We start from the raw sequence: 18,645 nt of genomic DNA, 5'->3' as shown, positions 1-18,645 counted from the left end.
CATTGTTTTGAGCTTCCCCAGTGGCTCAGTGGTAAAGAATCTGCCTGTCAAGCGTTCAATCTCTGGGTCAGGAAGATCCCTGGAGGAGGAAATGACCACCCACGCCAGCATTCTTGCCTGGAGAATCCCATGGACAGAGGAGCCTGGCAGGCTAGAGTTCATGCGGTTGCAAAAAGTCGGACATGACTTAGTGACTAAACTACCACCACCACCGTGACATTGTTTCCATGATAAAAATCCATATTCATATTAGAGAACTTTTGCTCCAAAAATGCATCCAAATTTTAATATAAATTATGTTTGTGTTACCCAGCAAAACTGGGGGCTTGAGACCATAAAAAATACTGCTCATAGAGATAGCTTTTGTAGAACTATTTGTACTGATTATTTAGCATATACTCTCAAAAATAATAATTACAGAAGTTGAAAAGTTATTTCTCAAAAAGCAGGCATCAAACTCCAATGCTACTATGACTTTGTAGATTATTACATTCCTAGTGTGTTTATAAGGTAATGACAGAGAAACAATGTCTGCTAATGTTCAATACAGGGGTAAAATGTAATGCTTAACTATTGCTTAACTATCACTTAAATATATGTTATTTACTTTTGCTGTTGTTTCAAGTATTTATTTTGATAATTCAGCCTTTTTATGTCCTTTGAAATAGTTTTTGTAGCTCATACTGAGTGCTATGCTGAGCACGTAATAGGCATTCAATTAATATTGATAATTTGTTAAGAGTATAGACATGTATCCATGACATATCTGTATGCACATTATTTTATTTCAAATAGCAATGTACAGCCAATAAATCAGAAGATCAACAGACAGTATCATAAATGGCTATGATTTAGCAGATAATCAAGTGAACCCTAGAAAACACTTGTTCTGTAAAGCTGAATATATCTGAAATAAAATCATGGGTGTTGTACCAGAAGAAAATTCTTCAAACATAACAGTGAAACTGAACCTAAAACAGAATAACATAGTTAAGTCAGAAGTGATCATAAGAATATGGGCAGACAACATCTGACAGTGAATATTTGAGTGAATTTAGAGTAATTATTAATCAGAATTGCTAGTTAAATCACAGCTGGGGTAAAAAAAAATGTGGGTTGATTATAGGATATTCTGTTAAGAAGAGTAAATTACCCAATTCAGTTAATTAATTATGGAATCTTGCTGATGCAAAGCTCCTTTTAAAACCTGTATTGTAGGCTGCATTTCTACTCATCCTGGAGAAGCTATATCTGATCCTTGAAAGGAATTATCCATAGGGGGAAAAACAGCAGGATTATTGCTTTTCTTCTGGAGTGATTGTACCCCATTTATTTCAATCTTCATTTTCAATATGTCAGAAAGGAACACTACTTGACAGTACTAAAACAGAAGGGTATACATGGACAGCTCACTCAGCTCTCAGCTCATGGGGCAGGAAAACGTTGTGCCTACACCTGAATGAAGTTAAGTGGAGTTTGACAGCTCTCTAGTAAACATAATTATGATTATATGATAAATAGGATTGTTAAGGCTCACAAGTTTATTTGGGGTTTTTTGCTTAAACTATTTTGCTCATCTATCTTCAGAGACTCCATAGTGTAAAAGAAAGAACATCAAGATAGAATTCCAGATACTTAACTCTACACCTTGAATTTGTACCACCTGCAAATTCAATTCTCCCTGTGTCTGTTTCTGACATAGACTGGATGTTCACGTCTTCTTTAAAATAAATAAAGGTAAAACCTTCACTCTCAATGTTATGGTTTTATGAAGTGAGGGTCTTTGAGAGTTAATTAGGTCATCAGGATGGAGCCTTCATGATTGGGATTCAGTTCAGTTCAGTTGCTCAGTCATATCTGACTCTTTGTGACCCCATGAACCAAAGAATGCCAGGCCTCCCTGTCCATCACCAACTCCCTGAGTTCACCCAAACTCATGTCCATTGAATCGGTGATGCCATCCAACCATCTCATCCTCGGTACTCCCTTTCTCCTCCTGCCCTCAATCTTTCCCAGCATCAAGGTCTTTTACAAATGAGTCATCTCTTCGCATCAGGTGGCCAAAGTATTGGAGTTTCAGCTTCAACATCAGTCCTTCCAATGAACACTCAGAACTGATCTCCTTTAGGATGGACTGGTTGGGTCTCCTTGCAGTCCAAGGGACTCTCAAGAGTCTTCTCCAACACCACAGTGCAAAAGCATCAATTCTTTGGCACTCACTTTCTTCACAGTCCAATTCTCACATCCATACATAACTACTGAAAAAACCATAGCCTTGACTAGACAGACCGTTGTTGACAAAGTAATGTCTCTGCTTTTTAATATGCTGTCTCGGTTGGTCATAACTTTCTTTCCAAGGAGTAAGCATCTTTTAATTTCATGGCTGCAATCACCATCTACAGTGATTCTGGAAACCAGAAAAATTAAGTCAGCCACTGTTTCCCCATCTATTTGCCATGAAGTGATGGGACCAGATGCCATGATCTTAGTTTTCTGAATGTTGAGCTTTAAGCCAACTTTTTCACTCTCCTCTTTCACTTTCATCAAGAGGCTCTTTAGTTCTTCTTTGATTTCTGCCATAAGGGTGGTGTCATCTGCATATCTGAGGTTATTGATACTTCTCCTGGCAATCTTCATTCCAGCTTGTGCTTCTTCCAGCCCAACGTCTCTCATGATGTACTCTGCATATAAGTTAAATAAGCAGGGTGGCAATATACAACCTTGACGTACTCCTTTTCCTATTTGGAACCGACCTGTTGTTCCATGTCCAGTTCTAACTTTCTTCCTGACATGCATACAGGTGTCTCAAGAGGCAGGTCAGGTGGTCTGTTATTTCCATCTCTTTCAGAATTTTCCACAGTTTATTGTGATCCACACAGTCAAAGGCTTTGGCATAGTCAATAAAGCAGAAATAGATGTTTTTCTGGAACTCTCTTGCTTTTTTGATGATCCAGAGAATGCTGGCAATTTGATCTCTGGTTCCTCTCCCTTTTCTAAAACCATCTTGAACATCTGGAGGTTCACGGTTCACCTATTTGCTGAAGCCCGGCTTGGAGAATTTTGAGCATTGCTTTACTAGCGTGTGAGATGAGTGCAGTTGTGCAGTAGTTTGAGCATTCTTTGCATTGCCTTTCTTTGGGGCAGGAGTGGTGGCTGTGGGGGGCAGGAGCGGCAACTGGGTGGCACAGGAGTGGTCGAGAGGAGCTACTCCACATCCAAGATCAGGAGTGGCAGCTGAGCGGAGTTACCCTACGTCCAAGGTCAGGAGCGGTGGCAGAGAGGAAACCCCACCGCGAAGGTCAGAAGTGGCGGCCATGAGGGGATAAGCCACATTCAGGGACTGGAAGAGCAGCTTGCTTTGCTGGAGCAGCCATGAAGAGATACCCCATGTCCAAGGTAAGAGAAACCCAAGTAGGATGGTAGGTGCTGAGAGACGGCATCAGAGGACAGACAGACTGAAACCACATTCACAGACAACTAGCCAATCTGATCACGTGGAACACAGCCTTGTCTAACTCAATGAATCTATGCCATGCCGTGTTGGGCCACCCAAGGCAGACAGGTCATGGTGGAGATGTCTGATAGAATGTGGTCCACTGGAGAAGGGAATGTCCAACCACTTCAGTATTCTTGCCTTGAGAACCCCATGAACAGCATGAAAAGCCAAAAAGATAGGACATTGAAAGATGAACTCCCCAGGTCGGTAGGTGCCCAATATGCTACTGGAGATCAGTGGAGAAATAATTCCAGAAAGAATGAAGAGATGGAGCTAAAGCCAAAACAACACCCAGTTGTGGATGTGACTGGTGATAGAAGCAAGATCCGATGCTGTAAAGAGCAATATTGCATAGGAACCTGGAATGTTAAGTCCATGAATCAAGGCAAATTGGAAGTGGTCAAACAGGAGATGGCAAGAGTGAACGTCGACATTCTAGGAATCAGCGAACTAAAATGGACTGGAATGGGTGAATTTAACTCAGATGACCATTATATCTACTACTGTGGGCAGGAATCCCTTAGAAGAAATGGAGTAGCCATCATAGTCAACAAAAGAGCCCAAAATGCAGTACTTGGATGCAATCTCAAAAATGACAGAATGATCTCTGTTTGTTTCCAAGGCAAACTATTCAATATCACAATAATCCAAGTCTATGCCCCAACCAGTAACACTGAAGAAGCTGAATTTGAATGGTTCTATGAAGACCTACAAGACCTTTTAGAAATAACATCCTCCCCCCCAAAAAAAAACCAAACGATGATTGGGATTAGTGGTCTTAGAAAAGAGATTCCAGAGAGGTCTCTAGCCCCTCCCTAGCTATGTGAGAACTTGGCAAGAAGACTCTCACCTGTGAATCAGGACATGAGCTCTCACCAGACACTGGGTCTGCTGGGCCCCCGCCTTGGAGTTCCCAACCTCTAGATTTATGGGGAATATATTTTTGCTGTTTAAACCACCCATTCTATGAGATTTTTGTTATAGCAGCCTGAACTAATTTTCTTTATTTATAGAATAAAGACAACAATACCTCTACTACTACTATATAGATCAAATGGGTCATCTTCAAACAGGTCATGTGTTACCTCTTAATCATTGCTTCACTTTTTCTGTAGAAAAATGGGAAATGCATTTATCTGCTAAGAATTTTCATCTTTTGTCTCTCATTGGTCAAATCTTTCCTTATTGCACATTAATTCCAGTATGTTTTCAAGTTGAATAATTGATTTCCCTTAGGCAGTTGCTAGGGATTCTAGATCTTATGACTCATAGTGAAAATTTCATTTGGAACTATCAGTGAAGAGTGAAACCAGATCTTCCCATTCTTGCTGTTGTTCAGTTGCTCTGTTGAGTCCAACTCTTTGTGACCCTATGAATTGCAGCATGCCATGCTTCCCTGTCCTTCACCATCTGCCAGAGCTTGCTCAAACTCATGTCCATTGAGTCGGTGATGCCATCAATCTTTCCCAGCATCAGGTGTAGGATAGACACACCTTCTGATGCTTGTTATCCTTTCATTTGGGTTAGAGAATCCAAGTAAAGCTAAACAATTGCCTAAATGATTCACTTGCCAAAAATGCACGATGGCAAAAATGCACATTTCTGCAACTTTTTGGGTAATGGGAAAATAGATTTTTATTTTAATCAATTTTATTTGATAATATGAATTCTACTGAAAAAAAGAGGGGGTAGGCTGAAATGGCAATCTCAGAGAAGAACAAGCTGATAAGGGAGTTCCATGCCCTGATTATTTTTGCCAGGAAGGCTGGGGTTCATACTTTTCCTCCCTCCCTCTTCCTTTCTTCCTGCCTTCTTTCTCTTTTTCAACTATTTTTTCATACTCCTTGAATGTAGAAAATCTACATTCAGAGGTAATGAGCTGAAGAAATCAGTTAAGCTGGTAAACTCAACATCACCTCAAAGTTGTCTCTGAGTGACACCACCTAGTCAGAATGGAACGGGAATATTATAAATATTTCTGGGGATAAAAGGATGAGAAATAAATTTTACATGTTTCTTTTTGTGATTTTCCTTTTACTGTGTTAGATAAGAAGGTTAGTTATCAATACTTTGAGAGGAACATCTTCCCACAGGGTAAAGTAACAACAGGACATTTGTAGCAGTATGAGCCTGAGAGCTGAAAACACTCCAGATATAGGACTCAGACTAGAAATAAATTAGACTAAATTCTTCAGAAGTTTTCAACTGAAGCCATATGAATGGAAAGTTTTCCTTATCTGAGAAAGGGTCAAATCATATCAGGTAAAGAATATTATTTCCTGAGAAGCAAGAATATTGTTGTGAATCTACTAAAGTTTGGTGTATCAGTACTTACACAGTCTGTTTAGGAAATCAGTGCCTTTGTTATATAAAGAAACTGTCTATTCAGAACAATAAAAAGTTTGGAATTTTCAAATTTTAACATTTGAGAGTCAAATATATTTGAATGCTTGCATATATGTATTAAAACTGGTTTTATCATAGATATTGTAATGTAAATATTTAACATGACAGTGAAAATTTTGTTTTCCTTTGTATGCTATAATTATTTAAAATCAACTTGATGTTCATTGGAAGGACTGATGTTGAAGCTGAAACTCCAATACTTTGGCCACCTCATGCGAAGAGTTGACTCATTGGAAGAGACCCTAATGCTGGGTAGGATTGGGGGCAGGAGGAGAAGGGGACGACAGAGGACGAGATGGTTGGATGGCATCACCAACTCGATGGACATGGGTTTGGGTGGACTCCGGGAGTTGGTGATGGACAGGGAGGCCTGGCATGCTGCGGTTCATAGGGTTGCAAAGAGTCGGACATGACTGAGCGACTGAACTGAACAGAACTGAACTGATGTTGCTAAACAACGAAATTTTTTGTTATGTCTTGGTTTTGTTTTATTTTTCTGTTTCACCAATACCAGTTGATGATTCTTTGCATTATGGAACCAAAAGAAAAAAAAAAGAGAGAGAGAGAACTAACTGTGAACATTAATATTAATACATGTTTTGTAAATTGAATTTTATGTTATGGTACCAGTTTTGCATTTTAAGACTAACTAGGCATTCCTCATTTTTTTTATTTTCACATAAGTAGAAAATTCTCCCAAAATACCATGAAGAGATATATTTATGGGTTGAATTATGTCTTTCCCTCAAAAAAAAAAGTTGTGATCTTAATCCCAGGTATCTCAGAATGTCATCTTATCGAGAGAGGGTCTTTATCACAGTAATTAACTCAGAATTAGATCAGTATAGTGGGCCTTAATCCATTATGACTGGTTTCCTTACAGAAAGTGTGATTGCAGACACAAAGGCATACAGAGAAGGAAAATAACATGAATACATAGGGGAAATATCATCTATAAGGCAAGGAATGCCTGGGGCTATCACAAAGTAAAGAAGAGGCATGGAATAGGTTTTTCCCTCACAGCTCTCAGAGGGAAAAAACACTGCTGACATTTTGATTTCAAGATCCTAGTCTCTAGGACTATGTGACAGACTTTTGTTGTTTAAGCTACCTAGTTTGTGGTACTCAATTACAATACCCTCAAGAAACTAACAAAAGATATTTGTCTAAAGTCATTGTTGAGATGATGTGTTTAGGATCTGGATACCATATAGATCATGGGGAATTACCTACCCACTGTCACTGTTACTGAGAAACTTAGGAGATGATGATTACTTTGGGAGATTAGTATTACATAGGAATTCTCTGCCCTGGAGTAAATAGAAAAAGCAATGACTATTTACTCTCTGCAGGGAGTTTTCTCAGTTGAGAAAAAAGTCCAAAATAGAAAACAAACAAACAAACAAAACAAAAAAACTGAAATGGGAAGACAGAAATAAGATTATATAATAGTGATATTCTCTATGGAATGAATTCTATATTTCTGTCCACTAGTTGACAAATCTTGTGTAATTATCACTCCTTGAATGTGAGGAAGACTTGTAAATATGAATTTTACTCCCTTAATTATGTTACTTTACATTTCAAAAATTGGGAAAGGAGTAGGTCAAGCCTGTATACTGTCACACTGCTTATTTAACTTATATGCAGAGTACATCATGCAAAATGCCGAGATGGATGAATCACAAGCTGGAATCAAGATTGGCGGCAGAAATATAACAAACTTCAGATATACAAATGATACCACTCTAATGGCAGAAAGTGAAGATGAACTAAAAAGCCTCTTGATGAGGGTAAAAGAGAAGAGTGAAAATACTGGCTTAAAACTCAACATTCAAAAAACGAAGATCATGGCATCTGGTCTCATTACTTCATGGCAAATTTATGGGGGGGTGGGGGTGGAAACAGTGACAGATTTTATTTTCTTGTGCTCCAAAATCACTGTGGATGGTGACTGCAACCATAAAATTAAAAGATGTGTGCTCCTTGGAAGAAAGTCTATTACAAAACTAGGAGCATGGTGAAAAGCAGAGACATCACTTTGCAGGCAAAGGTCCACATATGTTTTTTCAGTAATCAGGTACGGATGTGAGAGTTGCACGTAAAGAAGGCTGAGTGTTGTAGAACTGATGATTTCAAGCTGTGGTACTGAAGAAGACTCTTGAGAGTCCCTTGGGCTATAAGAAGATCAAACCGGTCAATCCTAAAGGAAATCAATTCTGAATATTCAATGGAAGGACTGATGCTAAATCTGAAGCTCCAATACTTCAGCCACCTGACTCACTGGGGAAAAACTCTGATGCTGGGAAAGATAGAGGGCAGGAGGGAAAAAGGGTGACAGAAGATGAAATGGTTGGATGGCATCACCAACTCAATTGACATGAGTCTGAGCAAACTCAGGGAGATAGTAAAGGACAGGGAAGCCTGGTGTGCTGCAGTCCATGGGGTTGCAAAGAGTCAGACACAATTTAGTGACTGAACAACAACAACATATGGCAAAAAAGATTTTGTAAATGTAATTGAAATTACATTTGCTTCTATTTGCAACAAAGAATCCACCTACAATGCAGGAGACCTGGGTTCAATCTCTGGGTCAGGAAGATCCCCTGAAGAAGGGAAAAGCTACTCACTCCAGTATTCTAGGCTGGAAAATTCCATGGACAGAGGATCCTGGAGGGCCACAGTCTATGGGGTTGCAAAGAGTCAGACAGAACTGAGAGACTAACACTTTCACTCTTCACTTTTATAGTTGGAGGATCTTTAAATGTACAACTGGGTGTGGGGGGAAAGTCTTTTTCTCTTTCAAGGCGAAGGAAAATCACTCCTCGAAACCTAGCAGATCTGACTGTGAGATCTTTAAACCTGTGCAGTCTCCTGTGCAGTCTCATTTTTTTCTTTTTCTTTTTTTGCAGTGGAGCAAGAAATCAAAATCTAACCCAAGTTACAGAAAACAAGACAGTGATGGCTATAAAGGGAGTGATCTGAAGCAGCAGAGTCTCTTTTACCTCCCACATCCAATATATGCGCTTCACAGAAGACAAAAATAACAGGTCCTCAGAATACAACGGCTAGAATTACAAAAGGCCGTTCATCTAAGGGTGGTTGGAGGCAGGGAAGACAAGTGAGAGGTTAAATGGCGCAGGGAGAAAAAGTCCTGAAATCAGTCCAGCTGTGGGGTTAGCAGATGCTAGAAAAGAGCTGCATAAAAACTTGTGGTCATTTCACTTTTCACTGGTGTTTAAAATCTATGCAGGAAGATTCTGCCTTACCTGCACCAGAGACAAAAATCTCCATTCCTCAGAGAGAAGGGAATGTGCACAGGGCCCTTGGCACAGTGGGTTCTGCCTTCCCTGGTTGGGGAGGTGAACAAGGTAAAGAACTGCCATGGAGTCCTTCTGATCCCATCCATCTCCTCTGGATGACAGATGACTCCAGGGACCAGCAGCAGCTTGAGTTTGCAGGAGATGGGTGAGGTGAGGGGAACTTCTCTGCAGAAGTGGAGCTATTGAGGGCAGACTGCAGGTAGACCATCTTATGGAGGACTCTGTTGCTTAAGAAAACCACCAAGGAGAAGAGACGCAATTGGAAAAGATATGCTTTTGCAGAGATCTTTGCTTCATTGGTGCTGATAATGAATAAAAGAAAGAGGATAGACAAGAGGCATCCATTGACCGTGTAGGAGAACTGCATCACTGTGAGAAAATCAAGGGCAAACTGAATCTAAAGTAATAAAGCCAATTTCTTTTCTGTTTGACAACTGCTGGTGCATTTCGTTTCCTTTGTTGAACCAATGATATTCGAAGCAGTGTAGTGAGTAGAGAAGAGACATATACAGGAGGCCAACCAGCTGACCAGCAAGATGGATGGGAAAGAGACTCAGAAACATCCTCTGGAGGAGGAAGAGAGCCTGCAGCACAAGATTGAAGAGCATGTCAGCTATTATTCAGCTGACGCTAGGGAATGGGTGAGGCTTCCTCTCTGATACCTCAAATGCCAGCTCAGCTATGTCCTGAAACAAAATGGGGTTCACAACTTTGCTAAACACAAACACGAGGAGCACCCAAAGAACACTGAAATTTGATGTGAGGAAGAATTCCAACTGCAAACAAAAGTCCCCATGTTGTGAGGGGTCACCAGTAACTTGGGCCATTACTGATTGAAGCACAGGAACAAACACTCGATAAAACAAGAGGAGACTGAACCAGAACAACACCACTATTCTAAGTACAGCACTTTAAAGTACAGCACTTTAAAGTACAGCACAAAAATTCTACTGACAATACATGGTTTACACTCCTGCTTCCTTACTATATTCTGGACTCTCCTCTGAGCCAGGATCCTGCTTGTTCTTTTTCCACTGTTCTTCTCTCTCTTGCTGAATTCAAGCATCTAGCTTTGAGATGGTATTAATAGAAATTCCCCAGATGGAGTCTTTGATTCCCCTGGGAAGGCCTTACAGAAAGGTTTTGACATTGTCAGTCATCTCTTCACCACCCAAACTATCAACTATACAAAGGAGATAGAAGTGTCTCCAAATCTTTCATCATGAAGGACCTGGCAGCTTTGCTGCCATGGCTCCACTGGGCCAGACCCTTCTCCAGCCCTGCCCTTGGCCACCAAAGGTCCACTAGGCTCCTCAGCACCATTCTGTACTGGTACTCTGGCTCCCGCTCAGGCCGCTGTCATCTCCGCTCGGCATGCCCAGACCACATGGGGCCCCTACAATTTTTAAAACAGAAAAAAATTAAGCCAACTGTGGAGAAAAAAGGAATTAAAAATTATCAATCCAAAAGAACGCAAAAGACAAAAACTGATGCGACTAACAGAAAAACAACTAGCAGTCAGATAAATTTTAATCAAGAGCCTTAATGACTCCATTAAGGTATACTGTCTAAACACACCAATAAAAGGTAAAGATTTTCAAATTGGAAAAAAATCCGCCTATAAGCTATTTATAAGAAATCCACTTTAATTATAAAGATATATATGAGTTAAATTGAAATGATGGAAAAATACCAATCTAATAACTGCTTTTATAAAAAGTTGGAATATTTCTATTAATATGGGAAGAAACAGATTTTAACACAAAAAGTACTAGGTCCAGAAGATCGTTATTCAAGGATAAAGAAATCAATTTCCAACGAATATATAACCACACTAGAAGTGAAAGCAACTAAGAAAAAATTCTCAAAATTGCAAAACTGAAAGAACACAAAGCAAAATAGACAAATCCATCATGATATATGCAGTTACTTATTAGTGGATATAGGGAGCGTTGAAAAGGACTCTCCCTTGTGGGCCTCTGTTCTTGGTAAGGATACAAAGAAGAATCTGAGGTCTTACCCATGCCAAAAACAAGGTTATTGATGAAACAATTGGAAAAACAGCTCAAGGGAGAGGTGGGCCAAGCCAAGAGAGGCACTGGACCCTGGTTTATTGAAGGAAGAACATAAAGAACACCTCAGCGAAGAGGTGGACCAAGGAGAGGCTCTGGCGTCAAAATGATGAGGTATGCGGTTTTTTCAAGAGAGGGCTTTTACATGTTCATCCAGGTGGGCATGGACTGAGAGTTTTGATTGACAGTCTGCAATTCAGGAGACCCCAGTTTGATAACTGGATAGGGAGGATCTGCTGGAGAAGGGATAGGCTACCCACTCCAGTAATCTTGGAATTCCCTTGTGTCTCAGTTGGTAAAGAGTCCGCCTGCAATGAGGGGAGACCTGGGTTCAATCTCTGTGTCCGGAAGATTCCCTGGAGAAGGTAAAGGCTACCCACTCCGCTAGTCTGGCCTAGAGAATTCCACGGACTATACAGTCCATGTGGTCTCAAAGAGTCGGACATGACTGAGCAACTTTCACTTTTTCTGCAAGTTACATAACCACAACTCTATTGTGCATGTCTTTTCCATAATTCAATCTGTTACAATCAGATGTATGCATGTATAGAATAGTTATGAACCTTTAATTGGCTCCCTGCTGCCTAAGGTCACCTGAGGACACAGCTGTGCATAAAGGGTGCATATGTGAGAGTCGGAGAAGCCCTTGTAGTTATTTGTATCCACTGTGCATCTAGGGCGCATGCGTCAGAGTTGGAGCCATCTCTGTGATTATTTTGTAGCATATCTGTGAGCTCTTCTGGGCCACATTGAGGCATGTCTGGGGTGGGGTTTAGAGACCAGCTTGAATCTTTTTTGGCTAGGCCACCCCTCCTTGCTCATGCCTAACTTCCTGCTTAACATTACCTTTCAGTAATTAATAGAATAACAGTAGAACTAGTACATAAAAAATCAGTGCGATTATATATATAGAAGCCCTGAACAACCCTAACAACTTATCAGTTAACATGTACAGAACACTCCACCCACAGCAGCCAAATATGCATTTTAAAATATGTTCACCTGGAACATTCACAAACAGAGCATTTTTCTGAGTCATAAAACAAAGCTTAGCAAATTGAAAAAAATAAATTATATTAAATGTTTTTCCCCAGATTAAAATAGATTAAACTAAATATTGATAACAGATAAATTTATGGAAAATCTCAAATATTACTATTTTAAGTTAAAACAACACACTTCTAAATACACCATGGTTCAAAAATAAATCACAAGAGAAAATAGAATATATTTTGAGTTGTTGAAAATGAAGACACAACATATTTTCATTTGGTAAGGTCATCATCACTAAAAAGTTATAACATTTCAGGCTTATGTTACAAAGACATGCAGGTCTCAATTCACCGATTTAAGGTCCCACATTAAGAAACTGGAAAAAGAGGAGCAAATTAAACTCAAGGCAAGAATAAGGAAGGGAATAGTAAATATAAGAGCAGAAACTGAAAATTAAAAGTACAATACAGAATATTAATTAATCACACCTGCCTCTTTGAAAAATAATTAATGAAATTGATAAACTTCTCACCACATTAACCAAGAAAAAAAAAGCACAGGTCATAAATATTAAAAATAAAATTGAGTCTATCACTACCATAGAAAGAATAAACAGAATTAATGAATACCAAAAACAACTCTGTATCTGTAAATTTGATAATTTTTATAAAATAGAAAAATTTCAAAAGACAGAGTATCATATTTAACATTAAAAATAGATACATAAGTACCATATATTAAAGAAATTGAGTTTACACTTAAATTCATGTCAGTAAATAAAAGTCCTGGATTTGATGGAAAACTCTGCCTAATCTTACAAAATATTTATAGAGGAGGCAATACTTATTCTACAAAAACTATGAACACAGATAAGAAGGGGACAATTTTCAGCTGTCCTTAACAAGGTCAGAATTTCTCAGATAATCACACTAAAAACATTACAGGAAAATAAAAATAGACAAATATCTGTCATAAACACAGATATCTATATTTTAAATTATCAGAATTTCAAAGCAAACAATATCATGACCAAGTGTAGTTTATCTAAGGAATGCAACGTTCTTTTGTTTATTGTTATTTAAATTTAAATATTTCACTAAATTTGGGAACATTTTGCCTGATATTCTTTAAATACAATTTTATTTGACCTATTGTCTCTCTTCTCACTAGTCAAATTGGAGTCTCCTGCATTGCAGGTGGATTCTTTACCAACTGAGCTATCAGGGAAATTTATCTTCTTCTAGGACTTACTATCAATTATACTTTATATATAGTATGTATGTATATGTGTAATATATGTAACTAACACAATTGACAAATATTCATATTGTCAGTCTTTTCATACTGCCTCATAAGGATCCCTGAACCTTTTCTCAAATTTTGCAATTGTTTTTGAATCTCTTTTTTCAGGTAGGATAATTGGTGTTAATCTGTCTTCAGGTTCACTAAGTCTCTCTTTACCATTCTGCTATACAGTATATCCAGTGAATATTTTCACCTCAAATATTGTGTGCTAGCTCTATACTTAAATTTGGTTATATGTTGTATAATTGATTTACCTGCTGAGATATTCTTTTATTTATTACAATATTCTCAAGTGTATTACTCTAAAACCTTTGAGTATACTTGGTGAAAATCTTTAGGATCAACATCATCTTGTGGGAAAGCACTTTTGATCTGGAATTTGTAGCCATGATAAACTCTTTCTTGCACTCTCCTAAAAGCACATCCTTTGACTTCTACAGTTTTATGTTCAATGATAATAAATGATGCATGAAGGCTATCTCAACAATAATATGTTGTGAACAGGTAGATATTATATATGTGTATTATTTTCAAAGTTTATACTAACTGGAGCGCAAGGCATTGTTTTACCTGCTCTCATACAGTTATCAGGCATTATGAGATCAAGAAAGTTCCCAAGATTCTGTGAACAAAATTTTAAAGTTAATCTAGCATGCCTAGAAAGCTGTGGCTAATAAAGGGACACTGGTAGTTTTAACACAATCTATATCAGCATTTTCAGATAATCCTTCACTCTTCTGAGTAAAACTGATGCCTGTCTGGTTCCCTAAAATTAGTTTCATTGGAAATGCCCTTCTTCCCATTTCTTATTCATAATGTCAGCTACTTTTATGACAGCTGCATTTGGAATATATTCATTTTGTCATAAAAAGCAAATCTACCATAGATTGCTGAATGTAAGACAGCAAGGAGGTTTGATGGTATTCATAGACCATATCATGCTTCTTTTGAGATGTCTTTGCCATCAGAAAATAATGTGGAAAAAAAAAAGAAAATAATGTGAATACTTTGAAAAGGTTCACTGACAAACCTCTAGTGTGCTACTGAAATGTAGTTTATCTCTGCACTCATATTATTTTCATAAAGAACTGAAATTTGAAATATACTTAATATATGAATTTTGTACTTCTATAAAAGCTATAAATATGTTACTCAAAAACTTTTAAAATATTAACTGGCATTCTGAAAAGGTGTCATCATAAATTGTAAGTATGGTTTTGAAAACAATTCAGGAGAATTATACTTAAATATGCTTTTTCCAAGTGTACCATTTTTACAGTGTGAATAATGAATATAAGATGATATGAAATAAAGTTTCGGTTTTTAACTTACTTAAAAGGCAGTTTTCAGTTCATCAAAATATTAGACGAGGGGTAAGTTTATAGAATTGATGTCTTAGATGTATTTCTGCAAATATGATAATTATATACAAAGTAATCTTTTTTAAAAATCTTGATTATTTTACTCATCAGATTAATGACTAAAAGAGGATAATATATAAAAATTTAAATAAAAGTAAAATATTGATCAATTTATGGTTGTAAATATGACAGTCCTTTAAAATAACATGTAGATTTTCTGTGGATTATCTTTTCCTATGAACATTCTAAGGTGTGAAGAGCTTGCACTGAAGAGGAAAAATTAAAATTTTATGTAACCTCCTGTTCTTCTGCCTCTGAAACTCAGCTTGCTCCTTGCAAAGTCTGGATCATGTAGATCACATAGTTTTAGAAAGTGGGGACTTACAATAATAGGAACTGGAGCTTATCTCACTCACCCTTGTCCTGCTCTTTGCAATTGCCCAGCCCCTGCAAACCTGCTTAATCATGCCTATCCGTGTAAAGGTCAGGCAGTGCCCTCCCTGTCTTGACTGCTGTTCCCGCACATGCAAAACCCCTTAGTTTAAACCAGCCTATTAGCAGCTAGTGTTGCTCACTATAGTTGGTCTATAAAAACTCTGTAACCCATTTGTTCAGGGTTCAGAGCTTGGAGTTTTAACTCCTTTGGGCCCACCAGTGTAATAAACCTGAGTTCTCCAACTGTTCGAGCGTGGTGCTTGGTTTCCCAATTACTGGTTTCTGCAACAGTATTTTATACGATTTTTTTCTACACATAATTTAGCATATTTTAATAAAATATATTTTTATATATAGTTCAAAATATTAACAGATCTCCTGTTCTGGGTTCCAATCATCTATTGTGCATTTATTAAAACATAAAAAATTGCAAAGCAACATAATTAAGGTAGATTTAAAAGAAATAAGAATTGTTATTTTGTTTCACAAATCAAAACAAATCTCTTTACTTTTCAGAGTTTTTAGAAACGTAAGTATATTATGTCAAATGGGAAAAATTTTAGAGGGATTTTAAAGAAAGGGGTAATATCATGAATATTTTAAAGTTTCTATACAATTTGACACATTAGAACATTTGTAACAACAAATGGCTAGTAAATATCCAAGAAAATCATCAAGAAAAATAAGTCCAAAACTTGACTATGAAACAAATAAGGCTGTTTACTACTATAAAACTCTTAAGTTGTTACTTATAACTTAGCTAGATTAACTCTTAGCCATCTTTCTTCATTGTTACAAGTCTGAAGATTCAGGTGACTTTTCTAATTCTTTTATGAGGTTACTGTTAATTTCATAAGCTTTTCAAGTTTTATTCTCAATTTCTTATATTTTCTGATTCCCAAAGCAGTATGATAAACATAATCTAAAAGTCACAAAATCATTAAACCTTAACTTTCCTGAACTCTGGGTGTCAAAGTTCACTAGAAAACTTTTCAGTGCTTTTGTAATCTATTTTAAACCACATGGATATCACCAGACAGTCAATACTGAAATCAAATTGATTGTATTCTTTGCAGCCAAAGATGGAGAAGCTCTGTACATTCAGCAAAAGCAAGACCTGAAGCTGACTATGGCTCAGATCATCAGCTCTTTATTGGAAAACTCATGCTTAAATTGAAGCTGGTAGGGAAAACCACTAGGCTGTTCAGGTATGACCTAAATCAAACCCCTTATGATTATACAGAGGAGGTGACAAATAGATTCAAGGGGTTAGATCTGGTGCAGGCCTGAAGAACTATGAACGATGTTTGTAACATTATCCAGGAGGTGGTGATCAAAACCACCCCAAAGCAAAAGAAATGCAAGAAGAAATGGTTGCCTGAGGAGACCTTACAAATAGCTGAGGTAAGAAAAGCAAAAGGCAAAGGAGAAGGGGAAAGGTATACTCAATTGAATGCAGAGCTCCAGAGAATAGCAAGGAGAGATAAGAAAGCCTTCTTAAGTGAATGATGTAAAGAAATAGAGGAAAACAATAGAATAGTGTATTACTGATTCTGTTTTTGATGCCAGTTGTTTTGCTGTATCTCACTGTCCACACTATTTGCTGAATCCAGGGTAGGCAAGGTGCAGGCTAAGAGGCTGGAAGCAGATGCCAGGAGCTTTAGGAGCTGCAGACACATCTATTCTCTTCTGGCTGGCACAGTAGCTGGAGCAGCAGACATAACATAACACAACATAACTGCACACAACTTCTCTCCTGGATGACACAGTAGCCATAACAATATTTTCTCCTGGCTGATGAAATGGCTGTAGCAGCATTCACACTATATTCTCTCCTCTCATGGCTGACCCAACAGACACAGCCATGACACAGCAGTAATTCCCCCCAGTTTATGGGTGAAGCTCATATATACGTACAGCACAAAGTAGTTCGTGACCTAGCAAGTACCTTGTGACACACATTTGCAGTGCTATAAATGATCTCAGCTGTTACATGGTCATTATTTATAAAACATGGGGCAACAGAGCCTGCACATGCCATCTTGGCTAATTTACTCTCTCCCCACAAACAGGAAAGATGAGAGACATATTCAAGAAAATTGGAGATACCAAGGGAACATTGCATGCAGAGATAGGCACAATAAATGAAAGAAATAGCAAGGACCTAACAGAAGAAGAAGAGATTAAAAAAAGATGGCAAGAATATACAAAATAAGTATAAAAAGTTATTAAAGATCCAGATAACCATGATGGTATGGTCACTCACCTGGAGCCAAACATCCTGGAGCATAAAGTAAAATGGGCCTTAGGAAGTATTACTATGAATGAGTGGAGGTGATGGAATTCCAGCTGAGATATTTAAAATCCTAAAAATGATGCCATTTGTATGCTGCACTCAATATGCCAGTAAATTTCCAAAACTCAGCAGTGGCCACAGAACTGGAAAAGATCAATTTTCATTCCAATCCCAAAGAAAGGCAATGCTAAATAGTGTTAAAAGTACCATAGAGCTGTGCTCACTTCACATGCTAGCAAGGTAGTACTGAAAATCCTTCAAGCTAGGCTTCAGCATTACATGAACCTAGAACTTCCAGAAGAGGAAGCTGAATTTAGAAAGGGCAGAGGAACCATAAATCAAATGTCCAACATCTGCTGGATCACAGAAAAAGCAAGAAAATTCCAGAAAAATATCTACTTCTGCTTCACTGACTATGCCAAAGCTTTGACTGTGTGGATAACAACAAACTGTGGAAAATTCTGAAAGAGATGGGGAGGTCAGACCACCTTGCCTGCCTCTGGAGAAACTTCTACACAGGGCAAGAAGCAGCAGTTAGAATTCGACATGGAACAATTGACTCATTCAAAACTGCGAAAGTAGTATATCAAGGCTGTGTATTGTCACCCTGTTTATTTAACTTCTGTGCAGAGTACATCATGGGAAATTCCAGACCGGATGACTCACAAGCTGGAATCAAGATTACTAGAAGAAATACCAAGAACCTCAGATATGCAGATAATACCACTCTAATGGTAGAAAGTGAAGAGGAACTAAAGAGTCTCTTGATGAGAGTGAAAGAAGAGAGTTAGTTAAAAATTTGACTCAAAACTGAACATTTAAAAACTAAGGTCATGGCATCTTGTCCTATCACTTCATGGCAAATAGATGGGGAAAAAGTGGAAACAGTAACAGATTTTATTTTCTTGGGCTTCAAAATCACTGCAAATAATGACTGTGGCTACAAAATTAAAAGACA

The 18,645-nt window shown here is 37.9% G+C and overlaps 1 pseudogene; it reads right to left on the bottom strand.

The window, feature by feature from the left end:
• Positions 1-9,453: 9,453 nt before the first annotated feature.
• LOC145544628 (etoposide-induced protein 2.4 homolog) lies at positions 9,454-10,385 on the bottom strand (annotated as a pseudogene).
• Positions 10,386-18,645: the final 8,260 nt, after the last annotated feature.

The sequence above is a fragment of the Giraffa tippelskirchi genome, chromosome 4 (genome assembly GCF_054371585.1).
Source record: "Giraffa tippelskirchi isolate mGirTip1 chromosome 4, T2T-mGirTip1v1.2.pri, whole genome shotgun sequence".
Lineage (NCBI taxonomy): Eukaryota > Metazoa > Chordata > Mammalia > Artiodactyla > Giraffidae > Giraffa > Giraffa tippelskirchi.
The sequence above is the reverse complement of the archived record's forward strand: the minus strand, read 5'-3'. Positions and strand labels throughout refer to the sequence as shown.